Source organism: Myotis daubentonii, chromosome 5, assembly GCF_963259705.1.
Source record: "Myotis daubentonii chromosome 5, mMyoDau2.1, whole genome shotgun sequence".
NCBI classification, from domain to species: domain Eukaryota; kingdom Metazoa; phylum Chordata; class Mammalia; order Chiroptera; family Vespertilionidae; genus Myotis; species Myotis daubentonii.
The window spans coordinates 17388563-17402674 of NC_081844.1; the positions used below are offsets into that span (position 1 = coordinate 17388563).

General features: G+C 46.4%; 1 pseudogene; it reads right to left on the minus strand.

Annotated features, from left to right (window-relative positions):
* Window positions 1-12861: 12861 nt before the first annotated feature.
* On the minus strand, window positions 12862-13012 carry LOC132236308 (U1 spliceosomal RNA; annotated as a pseudogene).
* Between the last annotated feature and the right edge of the window lie 1100 nt (window positions 13013-14112).

Below are 14112 nucleotides of genomic sequence, written 5' to 3' on the forward strand. Positions count from 1 at the left end.
TTTGGGAACATCCACCTTTTCGATCCAAACATAGATTGCATCTCTGGCCAGTGTGGTATACAAAAAGAGTTGGTCTGAAGTCCAAGTAGCATGGCCGCCAGGAGATCTGGGTTCTGGTTCTGAGCAAAGCCAACTTCCTGCAGCCCCAGGGAAGTCGCTTTCTCAGCTTAGGCTGTGGTTTGTCATCTTTAAAGTAAAGAAAATTCTCTATTTCCAAATCTCATGAGCCAAAAGTCCAACAGAGCAGAGAAGGCGTCTGGCAAAGACCGATCAACACAAGTGTAGAGAATAGTTGGTGCGTTATTATGTGGTCCTTCAGGAACTAAGAGGATCTTTCTCTCAGAGCTAAATTGACAGACGTCAGCTTGAAAATTGGCACTTATCATCCTGATTGACAGATATTTCAGTTTAAAGAACTGAAATATTACTTGAAAATGCTAATGAAGATTAGAAGGGAAAAGGCGGGGAGAGGGATTTCTATTCACTGAGCTCCTTCCACACACCAGTGATGAGACTGGTGCTTTAGGGGGCACAGGGCAGGGAAGCAGAAGGGGCCAGTTATATCTTTAGCAAGCGAAGTAATTATCGTTAATTGTTACCAGGAAATATAAGGTGACTTTAGTAGCAGTAGTAGTGATTATGATAATTAACGTCACCCCCACCGTCAACAATATTTTAGCAACAGAAAATATGTGGCAAATAGGGAATCTATGATATACAGCGGAAATCAGAACTCCACTAGGCAGTATAAGCCACCTTTAGTAAACATCACAAACATATTTCACAAATTAATTGTGATATGTATGCAGATCTGGCAAAAGCAGCTTGCGGATCCAGTTTTACATCACAGCTTTCACTGAATGTTATGGAATCCTGGGACTGGAAAGGGATCTCATAACAGCATCTCCTCCGTTCCCCTGTTTCATCTAAACTCGGGATGGCGGATATATTTTAATATCACATGCCACTCTGATTGATTGATCACGGCTGCCCAGAGGGCTGCGTTGAGAGGCACTTTGAGGCTGCTTATGAGCTCAGAGAAAAGGAGCGCTGTGATCAATTAGGTGTGTCTGCCACGCAGACCCACGGGGAGATTAAACACGCATGCCATATATTTGCCGTTCCCTAACATCACTGTCCTAAAAAGCAAGAATTTTTTTCTGACTTTAAAGCTACCCTTGAAAAGACTGCTTCCCTCGAGAATCCCTATGTAACCGCTTTCAGTTGGAGAAGATACTTTCATGTAGAGAACTTCGGGCAATTAAGATACAACTGCACCCGATTTTCTCTTGCTTAATTCTCAGTGAGGACGAGAGCCCTGCACCTCCTGCTAACAGACCCCGTATTGACTTATAGACAAAGGGTCCTCAGATTGGTGTCCGGGTCTTCACGTATGACTTTTAATGGAGAAGTCAATCAGATGTCTTCTTTCTTTCTTTATTTATTTTTTTACGGGCTGAGAAAGAAGGCTTTCAGGAAAGAATTTATCCTAAGGGAAGAGAACGTAGGGCAGGTCAGCCCAGGCTGGTAGAAAGCCTCAGAGCTGGGAGAGAAGGGCAATCCCAAGAGCAGCATAAAATGTCCTTAGGGTCACTCCCGTGCAGCCCCCAGAGAGTGTTGTCTGAACCCAGGCGGTTGAGGAACAAAGAAACACAGATACTGAAATCAAAGTTTCACTTGAAACTCTGTAAATTACTGGCACACACCAGTTCTGCATGGATTCTCCCTCTACCGTGCAAAATGCCAAGGCAAAAGGAAGAGAGGAATTGCTCTCATTTGCCCAGAGGGTTTTGGTGAAACTCCTGTGCAGTAACACTGGTAATGACAGAGCAATCATAGCACACTCACTGGGGAATTACGAAATGCCAGATTACGGGCAAAGGGCGTAGGAGCGTTTCCTCCTTTGATCCTGATTACAATCTTATTGCATATGAAGCACTATTGCACAGGCCCAGGATGGGAGAAACTGGCAAATCTAGATTTGAAAGCTGGGCTCCACAGGCAGTACTAAACACTGTGACCCTGCTCCCTGTCCGTGGCGGCAGCAGAAGCTTTAGTATTATCCATTGGTGGGAACTGATAATCAGCTCTGGTGGTGGTGGTGGTAGTAGTGGTGGTGGTGGTAGTGGTGGTGGTGGTGGTGGTAGTAGTGGTGGTGGTGGCAGTGGTGGTGGTGGTGGTGGTAGTAGTGGTGGTGGTGGTGGTGGTGGTGTGTGTGTGAAGGGGGCGCTTATTTGTTGTGCTTCACGATTTCAGTGGTACAAATACTTCCACCATGGCAGATGTCTAGCTACCAGTGTGAACCAATGTGGAGTTGGGAAGGGCACTCTCCAGGCCAGCATGAGCCAGCTCCTGCCGATCCCTGTGCCACAGAGGCCGTGGGAGTGGCCTGAGAAGCCCCAGCACAGGCAGGGCACCTGCAGAAGTGAAGCTGATGGAGAGGAAGAAGACAGGGTCCGGTATGAAGCTGAGGACAGCAGAGAACTGGCTGGACATGCTCTGTGTCCAAAACACTGCAGTCATAGGACTTCAGAACCAGGAAGGAACACAGAACTCCCTGTTCTTCAGAAGAGACCCTGAGGCCCAGAGAGAGACACTAGCTTGCCCTGGTGATTTGTGGCATAAAGCTTGCCCTGAAGGCAATGCTTATGTTACTTATCAGTGTTTTATTTCCCTGTTTACTAAAGAATCTTAGTATATTGTTTTTAATTTTATATATAACTCCATCACCCCCCACATATTCCCTACACTTCTCCTTAGATCTCTAAGTTGCACTGTCCTGAAAAGGATTCCAGGAAGAATCTTCCCAAGCAAAGGATGATGGGAAAAGAGAAATCCTTGCCAGTTCTTGGCTAGAGGCTATTGATTCCGCCCATTGATCTAGGCTCTGATACATGGCTTGCCAGCCCCAATATCACATCTATATAAAAGAGCTTGAATTTCTTGACTCTCCTCTTAAATTCACATTGTCAGGGCTTCCTGCCTCTGAAGCAAGACTGCATGCCTCAGTGCACCCAGATACTACCGCCCAGACTTCCAATATCCTGCTCAATGAGATGAGTTAGAGACGGAGTCAGCCTGCCTTCACTTAGGGGCTGGTAATTTCTGAGATGGAGTCAAGCCCTTAATGTATCCTGCTTCTGCTTTCTCAGTCTATTAATTCCTCTATCCTGCCCTCCGATACTACACCCTCAAAGTAGCTGGTGCTAAAACAACTGGAGCAGAGGAAAGGGGGTGGAAAACAGTTCATATAGATGAGCTGATCAGAGGAGTCCCCATTAGGGTGTGACACGCTAAGGATGCTCCTATCTACTCCCCAGAACCTAGGAATGTGTCACCTTACACAGCAAAGCGGGCTGTGCAGGTGGGATTAAGTTCAAGATCTTGACCTGGGGAGATTATTCTGGATGATGGCTGAGCCCAGTGGAATCGCAGGGTCCTTAAAGGTGGAAAGGGTTGGCAGAGAGATGACAGGGTTGCCGTGTGAGCACTCCCTCTGCTGTGCTGGTCCCTGGGCCAGAAAATGGAGGCAGAGACCAGCAGCCAAGGAACGTGGGCAGCCTCCAGAGACTGGGAAAGGCGCAGAAATGGTCTCCCCCGGGGCCTCCAGAAAAGAATGCAGCCCTGACAAAATACCGATGTCAGCCCCGTGAAGCGTACATGTCAGCCTTAGGACCTGGGAACTGTGTAGCAAAGTCGTGTCTCGAGAAATCTCATGGCTTCTGGGCTGGGCCAGTGATGGCAGCCCCTCTGAGATGACCACCAAAACCCCTGCACCCCCAACTCTCCCCATGCTCAAACCCTATGAAAACAACATTGTTTCTTTCTTTCTTTCTCTCTTTCTTTCTTTCTTTCTTTCTTTCTTTCTTTCTTTCTTTCTTTCATTCTTTCTTTCTTTCTTTCTTTCTTTCTTTCTTTCTTTCTTTGTGGGTTCAAGGAATGCTAGATCTGGAAAACACTTTTTAAAAAAAATATATTTTATTGATTTTTTTACAGAGAGGAAGGGAGAGGGATAGAGAGCCAGAAACATTGATGAGAGAGATCAATCAGCTGCCTCCTGCATGCCCCCCAGTAGGTATGTGCCCGCAACCAAGGTACATGCCCTTGACCGGAATCGAACCTGGGACCCCTGAGTCCGCAGGCCGACGCTCTATCCACTGAGCCAGACAGGTTCAGCTGGAAAACACTTTAGAGATATGGTTTCTGATTACATAGGTGAGAAACCGAGCAGCGGATTCGGGGGACTGGCCGGAAGTTGAGTGGTTATTTAGGAGCAGAGACAATAGGACCCAACCATCCCACTGGATGCTATTTCCTACTTCTGACTCTTGGAAAGCTTGCAAGTCAATTACGCTGTGGAACAAAGCATCACTTTTCTTCTTACAACAGGAAGAACACTGTTCTCCGACATGGTTCTTGTGTCTTAGGTACTGGAAAGACCCATGAGAAATAAATAGATGAGGTAGGCAAGGGGGAGAGAGAGCACAGGGCAGAAGACCAGAGGCCTGGGTTTTGTTTCTTCTACAAATACTCATTGGTGCCAACATTATGCCAGCACTAGGCTAGAAATGGTGGCAGACAAAGGAGTATAGTGTGCCACTGAGTGTCCTTAAGTAAGCCACTCCCTTCTCTGGCTATGCTGGGGACCTCTCCCTAGGTCTCCATTGGCCAGGGCTCTGGGGTTCACATCCCTTCAGAAGCTCATGGAGAGTCAAGTAATCAGGATTCAGTGAACCCCCACCACATGCCAGGCAGTGCTCAAGCGCCTGATGTGGCTCTCATAACTCCATGAAACAAAATGTGTTTTCCTCAAGAAGGGAAGCCAATGCTCACAGAAGCTAACTATCAAAATGCCTGGTGAGTAAGCAGTGGGCTAGCCTGGCATCCAAGGACCATTCGACTCCCAAACATGAGGCTGGTCTAGTCAATCCTGAGCAGGAAGTTCCATGTGACTTGTGAGTACAGGAAATTCACAGAGAGACTTATATGGTACATGTATGGGGAGAGCGAGAACTTCTAGAAGATCCCATCAGCAAATCACGAGTGTGATGCTTAATTAGTCCTGCCTTGATCTCCTCACTAGGCCCCACCCTCGTTTTCTCTCCTAGTGTCTTAAAATTTGTGGACCTTGTTAAGGAGCTGTACACCCTCCATGGATTGCCTAACATTATTTCATGTGATCATACCAACTGTGCAGGGAGGATATTGGGAAGTGCATTAAACTCTTATTACAGAAGAGTAGGGTCACTTGGTAAGTTATATAAGTGTCTAACCACTTTGTTGTACACCTGAAAGTAATGTAATATTGAATGTCAACTATAATTGAAATTGTTAAAAAATAAAAATAATTTTAGAAAATAAAAATTCTCAAAGAAGAAGGAGGAGGAGGAGGAGGAGGAGGAGGAGGAGGAGGAGGAGGAGGAGAAGGCAACTAGGTTGAAACTCAGGACAATAAGGTACTGACCTGGCTCATTCAGCTGGTTTACACCCCACATAGAGCAAGAACCCCATCTCAGTAATCTAATCCAGAGCTCATTCCATTAGCCTGGAATGTCCCAATAGCCCTATCTTCCATTTTAGAACATGCCCAAGAAATTTGTTCCTATCTTCTCCAGGTTTATCTGTCTACTCAAAAGAGACATGTCCGTGTAGGTCCAGTGAGGGTGTATATCAATGTGCCGAAATTCTACCTTCTGGTAGCCATTTATGGTAGGGAACCCATGATCACGGTACATCGCATCTCCTCCCATGGAGAAGTGGAGTCTATGTCCCCACTGCTGAATCTAGGTTGGCCTCATGACTTGCTTTGACCCATAGATCATGATAGAGGTGATATCATATAAGTTCCAAAGCCATGGCAGAGCCTTGCAGCTTCTACCTTCCGGCTCTTGGAACCTGAGACCACCAGGCTCCTAAGAAGTCCAGGCCAGCCCCCTGGAGGATGAAAGACCTATGGAGTGAGGCCAGCCACCGGGAGATGAAGGTTCAGCTGAGACCCCAGGCATGTGAGTAAAGCCATCAAGACAAATCCAGCCCAAAGCCCAGCTGGCCTGTGTCTGCCTTTTATTGTTGTGATTTCTGTTACTTTAAGTTCTCTGCGATGTGCAGAGTCCTCACCCCGACTCTGCCATTATCTGAGTCCTCCTCCTGGACTGCCAGTTTTCTAATTGAGCAACTCAACAAACTCATTTCACCCCTTTGGCCCTTTATCTTCTTATCTGTATATTGGCAATAATAACTCGTAGATACAAAGAGCATTTTGAAATTCACCAGATAGGAGCGGGGGTGGGAGAATGGGCAAAAAAAAAAGGGGGAAGAGATTAAGATGTACAAACTGTCAGTTAAAAAATAGTCACAAGGATATAAAGTATAGCACAGGTAATAAAATCAATAATATTGTAATAACTATGTCTGATGTCAGATAGGTACTAGACTTATCGGGGTGATCAGTGTGTACGGTATATAAATGTCTAATCACTATGTTGTACACCTGATACTAATATAATATTGTATGTCAACTGTAATTTAAAAAATAAAAAATATATATTTTAAGAAATTTTAAAAAATAATACCTCATGGGAGTAGTTAAGAAAAATTAATGAGATAGTGAAACTGATTTATAAACTATTGAAAAATCTAGAAAAAATGAAGTCTGTCACTACCAAAACACTTGGAACCCTCACTAAGATCAAATACCAGGATTTATAAGATTTTGGCAGAAACTAATGACACCGTCATCCTGAGTCGTTAACATACCTAAAGCACAGGTATCTAGCATGCCTGAGTCGTTAACATACCCAAAGCACAGGTTTCCAGCATGCCTGAGTCCTTAACATACCTAAAGCACAGGTATCTAGCATGCCTGAGTACATCCCAAGACAAGATCAGGAATTGCCTTGAGATCAGCAAGGTGGGTAGAGAGAAAGTCTGAGATTCAGCAAAAGGTGAAAGGGAGACCCTGGTGTGTAAACTAGTGACCCTCATAGCTGCTATTCCAAAGGGAAAGGAGATGCTGATAAAATGCATTTGAAGTGGGTCAGTGTTTGTTTAGTAGAAGAAACTTAGAGATCTTATTTTCTGAAATTTATTTTTTTCCATCTACTAACATGGCCCTGTCTTCCTATGAAGGCACTGATTTTGGCATCGTCTGTACTTTTTCCCATTCCATCCTTCATCTCTCCAAGGAAGCAGGTTCCTTTGATGGCTCCCTTTTCATGTTGCAGAATTAGAGACAGATTTCACCTCATAACATTGCTTGAGGCCAAGAGGAGATCGAGTCCGGTTCCCGATTTTACACAAGAGGGTGAGTCCTTTACCCATGGCCTCATTGTTAGTTACTAGGGAAAGTGTTCAAAAGCTAGATTCTTGCCCTGGCTCTGCCACTCTGTTGGACCCCCTTAGAAGAAGGTAGGAAATACCCACACCACAAAGCACTTAACTCTAGGATTTCTAGCTTGATGGTAAAAAGAGCAGGAATACAATTCGGGCGGAATTAGGACCTGTCGTTTCCCAGCCAATTACTACCTTGATTCTGTTAGCTTTTGTCTGTGAAGGCAGCAGAACACTGTTTATGGTGAGAATGACTAATTTCATACACAGTTTAACTAGGTGGTTCAATCAAACTGTTCTTTCCTATGAAGTTTGATGGTAGGAAATGATTACCATATAAAAACGGTTTCACTCTGTTTGATTGAGTGATTTCTATAAAGCGTCTATAGCATAATTTCATGGCTGTGAACGTTAATTTCACAACAGCCAACTGTAATTGGGTTCCAAGGCCGGGAAACCAAGCCCCGCTCCCACAAACTGCTTCTCTGGGGTGGGGGAGGTGGAGGAGGCGATGGAGGGGGAGGGAGGGAAGGAGATGGAGGGGGAGTACGGGTTGAATCTGACCAGAATGTGAATGTGCAGATGAAAATTCAGCTTTCTGCTCTGAGAACTCTGCAGTAAGAAACAATAAATTGCGATGCTGATCCGCCTCTCTAAGTTGGGAGGGCCTGCAAAGGCGGCTCGCTGGGTTCCCTGGGCTTATTCCGAAGGGGAAAACCCTGAGCTTTGGATCACACAGGGACGCTGACTGCATCAACGATGACAAGTTTTGCTACAGCTTCTCTCCTGCTATCATTTCCTTGGTGCCTCTGGAAATGAGAAACCCCTAAACCACAGGCTGGGGAGGGCTCCTGCCATCTGGTGTTCATAGCACTGAGTCACTGTTTGCCCGAAATAGCTCACCTCCCTACCCATCCAGCACTGCCTCCCCATTACTCTCCTGTCCTGCAAATATTAGGGTCATTCATCAGGAGAAATTTGGGGGGCAATTCTGATGAATGTGAATAATTTTTTCCCAAAGAAAATTGACTCATTATAAGGGTATTTTTTGGATGTTCAGTTGCAGAAGCTGAGCTGAGATTCAAACCCTCGTCCATCTGGCCCCGAAGTTTTTATGCTGCCCTGGCGACCTGGGGGCAGAACGTTCTGGGGAAGTTGAGAACACGGCAGCCATGTCTGGTGAATGAGTTTCTATCCCTTATCAAGAGCCTCTCTGCTGCGTGTCAGGCTCTGTGCTGGGCGTGGGCACACCCACTAGGTCCCTCTGACTCCTTGCCATGATGACCCTCATTCTACAGAAGTGGAAACGGAGGCATGGGAGGATGACCACTGTGCCCAAGGCCACACAGCCAGCAGGTGCCATAGGTGAGCAAGCAGGGGTCTGAATTCAGTCTGTCTTCTACGAGGGCTCCATCGTTTCTGCCCCACCAGGAAGGGAGGGTGGGGCGTTGAACAGATTCAGGCTCGTGGCATTGCAGTAAATTTTAGAATTTCTCTCTCCTCCAGCCCCTGAGTCCCTGGTCGTCTTGTGCCCAATGGGACAGTGAAGCTAGTGACCCAGGATGCACCTCTAGGGGGCGTCTTGCAGGACCCCCTGGAACTAAATTATCTCCCTCAACTAATAGTAAACCCACCAGGAGAGGCTCATTTCTTGGGTTTAAAAAGAGTTTTGGTTTTTCAGAACTTTCTCAAACTGCAAACACCCTTGGAAGAAGCAAAAACTGTGACCCTTTCTCAGTTAAGTCTAGGTCCCTCAGAATGAAACCCAAGACCAGCATTTGGTCCTGGGGAGCCCCTACGTCAAATCTGGGAAAGATGCAGTGAAAGGAGAGTTTGGGCAAATGTTGAGAGAGGCTGCCGTTCAGCACCAAGTACTTGCTGAGGACTCAGTGCCAGTGGACCCTTCCCACTAGCTCTAGGCCACCCATCGAGGTGGAGATGGGAGGGATGAGGGTCAGATCACTCTTCTCATTGGTTTCCAACTGACCTCTGCTTAAGCTCCTCAAGTAGTGGGAGCATACATTATCCTCCTGGCCTCTCTCTTCTCTGTCTCTTCAGAGTTCTTTACAGGAACAGTTTGAATGGAGAGGCCCAATCTGTCTCAACAGACATCTGCAAACAGAGGGTGTTAAACCCACCGGCCCCTCTTTTCCCCAGCCCTCCCATCTCTCCCATCTATTGTCAACTTGGAAATGAATCGTGTAAACACACTTTTTTTTTAATCTACAGTAGCCCTAATTGAATCCTCTTGCCGCATTGTTATGGAGAAACAAGGGTAATTTCCTGTCAGTTATTGAGCTATTTAGCAATTATTTCTTATCATTAGTTTGCAAATTCAAACAGCATCAAATTCTGTTTGCCAAGTTACAAAGGCATGGCATCCGGGCCCTCTTTGCAGAAGCCAGGCCATTCTCTCTGGCTCTCCTCCTCCTCCCTGGCCTGCCTGCCTGCAGTGGCTTCTTCAGGAAAAAAGGTCAGTGCCCAGGAGAGGCTGCCTACTGGGTGTTTATCTCCCTTTGGCACCCTCACACCCTCATTAGCTAATGAGTGAGCTGTGTGCCCGATGGGAGTGACATCGCCACTGGGGAGCTCAGCGTTGGCTTGTACATCTGCTACCCTTGGGATTGGGTCACCTGGCTGGCCAGCTTCTGCTAAACAGGTAGAAGGAAGACAGGAACATTGCACATTACCACCTTTCACGGTCTGTTTGCTTTGCTTACACTGGGGCCTGTTTTCTTATATCAAAAAGCATTTCTCAGGCACTCAATTCATGGCATCTAGGCACAAAAATGTCACAGGCATGGCTGCTGTCCCTAAGGACACAGATGCATAAGCTGAAAAAAAATCAATGCAAGGAGAGAACAACCAGTAGGCTGTCCTTCCCGGGAGGTGGCATGAAACCACTGTCCCCACCCTTTCCCTGACAACTCGCCTTCGAGCAAAATTAGGTCAGATGTTTCCTGAGGACAGAAGTCATAAAAGACACAGCTTCTCTCTCTCTCTCCCAGTGCCTTCTCAGACCACTGGAGATCTACCTGGTGCATCCCAGTCCTCTATTCTAGCCACCCCGCCCATAACTCTTACCTTAAAGGCCCAATAAAATATAGAGGTTGAGAGTAAGAGCATTCACAGTGGGTACAAAACTCAGTGGTGGATGGTTAGGGCATGTTGATTCTTTCTGCTGACTGTATTATCTATTGCTGTGTAACAAATTACCCCCCACATTTAGCAGCTTAATAGAGCAAACATTTGGCATCTCCAGTTTCCATGTGCCCAGAATCTGGCACGATTTAGTTGGGTGTCTCTGGCTCAATAACCCTGGAGAGGTTGAGGTTGCAGTGAAGCTGTTGGTGGAAGCCTTGTGCTCATTGTGCACGAAATCTGCTTTCAGGTTTTGGTGGTCATGGGCACATGGGCAGCCCTCAGTGCCTCTCCTGGGGGCTTGTTTCTAAGGTAAGCAGTCTAGGAGAGAGCAAGAGAGCGTCCCCTAGAAAGAAGCTACAGTAGTTTTGTCACCTACATCAGATGTGGCATTCCACTACTTTTTCTACATGCTATTTGATGAAAGGGAGACACTAGGTCTATATTTACACAAAGGTGTGTATACCAGGAGGGGAGGATTACTGAGGCGATCAAGGCTGCCTTCAAAAAGTCAAATTATCTCTCAATTTTTCCCTTCTCTTTTATAGTCCCTTAATTAACTAATTCAGTGGTAATTCATGGAACATCTATGGAGTGTAATGCCTTATATTATGTACCATGAAAAATGCAAAAACACTTAATAACAGAGCTCCTTACTCCCTTCGAGGGACCCTAGTCCATGGTGAGATAAGACAAGGTGACTTGTAACCAGGCTGAAGGCATCTGAGCGCTTGGGCAGAAGAACAAATATGCTGGGCTAATCCTGAAGAGGGAGCTAATTCTTTGGGGCAGATAGATCAGTAAAAGTTTCCTTCATTCTTCCATTCCACAAATAGGATGAAAGGAAGAAAAAGAGAGAGGTGGGAGGGAACAACCAAAAGAAGAGAGGGAAGGAGGAGAGAATTGTGCCCAAGATAACTTCCTAAATCTACTCCTTTCCTTAAAGAATATTGTAATGAGTCTCTACAACATAAATAAGTAACTTAGCTTAGCATTCAGAGCTTTCCACCTGTCTCTTCAGTTACGTTCCCTACCCCAGTGGTCGGCAAACTGCGGCTCGCGAGCCACATGCGGCTCTTTGGCCCCTTGAGTGTGGCCACGAAGTTTCAATCACACTGTGCGTGCGCGCCCACACGTGTTATTTTGTGGAAGAGCCACACTCAAGGGGCAGCAATTTGCCGACCACTGCCCAACCCTACCCTGTATCTCTGACACTTAACAGTGAAGTAAATAATTGGTAGATGCAGGATTTTAATCCTATCCTTCCAGTTTCTACAGCTGCAACCCGATCACCCAGTTCCCCACATCAATGTAACTGGACAACTGGTCAGCGGGGGAAGGAAGGGTGACCTTCTCTCCAGAGACTCCAGCTGCCGTGAGTCATGGGTGGCAGAGCCAGGGATGAGGGGGAGGAAGCACAGAGCTGAACAGTTCCATTGTGGACGTGCCACTTTGGGGTTGTGACAAAACCTTTGAAAGGTTTAAGGTCAGAGGTGACAGAGAAAGCCTGGAAATAGTAGATTTTCAGAGCTGCCTAAAGAAGGGATGACTGAAGTGGTAGTTGTAGTTGAAATTTCCGATAGTGACAAAAGCAACATTGATAACTGTGGTCCACATAAAAAAGAGAGTGAAAAGGGTAACCAACAACCCTAGGTGGCTACAGTCTATTGCGGGCGGCTGCAAACGATTTTTCATTGTTTAATGCAAAATGCAAAATAGAAGGTAACCATGGAGATATTTTTCAATAGTCAGAGGAACTCAACTTGGTGGTGGTGTGTAGGGGAAGGGGGGGTGGGGGAGGGGCTTTCTCTTCCCATCAAAAACTATGGAAACCTATACAACTCGCTATGCCACTTGTGGCGGGCTGCCTCTTAGAGTGTCTCCAGTGTCCCCACCTCCTGGTATGCACAGCCTTCAGTAAGGCCTCTCCCTGAGTGTGGCCTGGATTTAATGATTTACTTCAAGCAAATAGCATGTGGCAGAGGAGATGCAGGTCATTTCTGAGATTAGGTGACAAAAAAGACAGTACCTTGGGCGCCCCCTCTGGCTCATTTGCTCCCTCGCTCTGAGCAAAGCCAGCTGTCCTGTTGTGAGTTGCGCTGTGGGGAGAGGCCCATGTGGCAAGGAACTGATATCTTTGACCAACAGACCGGAGTCCTGCCAACAGCCGCAGGAGTGCACCAGGAAGAGCACCCTTCCCCAGCAGGCCTCCATACAATCACATCCCAGGCCAATATCTCCACTGCAAGCTTGTCGGAGGCCCAGAGCAGAGGCATCCTGCTAAGGCATGCCTGAATTTCTGACCAACAGAAACAGTAGAATAACACATGGCTACTGTGTGTGTTTTTTGTATGTGTGTGTGGAGTTTGTTTTGTTTCGTTGTTTTGTTTTGCAGTGCAGTCTCCCACTACCACAAATTATGCAGCCGAGTTTCCCATGTTTGGGGAAGTCACAGGGGTCAGCACATCCGAAGTGCAATGGATAAGCCTCACCCTGGAAAACCACCTTCATGATCATGGCATCTCCCCTGATACATGGCTATTGTTTTAAGTCATTGATTGGGGCAATTTGTTACAGAGCAACAGATAACTAATGCACCGCGTCAAGCCCTTCAAGGTGACAGGAGTGGAGTTACTGTCTGGGTTGCTGACTGGGAGCTGGAGCAGAACATCTCAGAGAACTCGAATCGAGGTGGAATGAACCTCCTTACGCATCAGCATAGATACATATAGTCGCTGATTGGGATCAGAATATATAAAGCTTTGGGGGTATTTTTTTTAAGATTACAGATATTGCTGAATCTGGTCTTGTGCTGCTGAAGACAGATGGAGAATTCTCTACAATTAAACAGCCCCAGTACAAGGAGAGCATGAATTAGCACAGGGTACTAACTGAGGCTGAGAAATGAAGCAAAGGAAAGCACTCAAACAAGATTAGACTGTAGACAATTCCCTTAGCTTCTCTGGAAAGAGCTTCCCCACAAATCTCAAGTGAGAACGTATTAGAAATAAAGCCAGAGTATCATGGTTGTGGTGGCTGCACATGAATTGCAGTGTGTGGGTGTGTGCAGACTCCAATATTAAACCAAGACCGGTCACTGGAGGGTGTGCCTGTCCAAACAGCCGTCAGGGATCAGCAGGGTCTGTATGAAAAGGAGCTACCCTGTGTCTGCAATGCCTGCTATGTGCCAGGCACTCTCCCAAGCTGGTAGGTAATTCATGTACCATCAGTGAGCACATGAGGTGGGTGCTGTTTTTATTCTCACTTTGAAAATGAGGAAACAGAAGCACAGAAACTTTAAACAACGTGCCAAGCGCCTGCTAGAAAGTGGTAGCACCAGGAATTGAGGGCAGGCAATCTGGCTTCAAACCCACTTGTTACCACTACTTTAAAATGGATTTCGGATAAGCCTCTTATGAAAAGGGAGCCAAAGGGTTGGTAACTTTTTAACCTTGAAGGTAAGTAAAAGACAAGAAAATAACTTACCTCTTGGAACAAGAGAAGTAGGGCGGGCGGGACATACACTTTCCTTTCCTACTCTCCGCCCTGATTCACCCAGCTCTGCGCTCTAGAAAACTGACCTGTGTGAACTGCAACAATGTTGTTCTCTTTTGGCCCTTGGTCTCTGGTTAGATTTCCAAC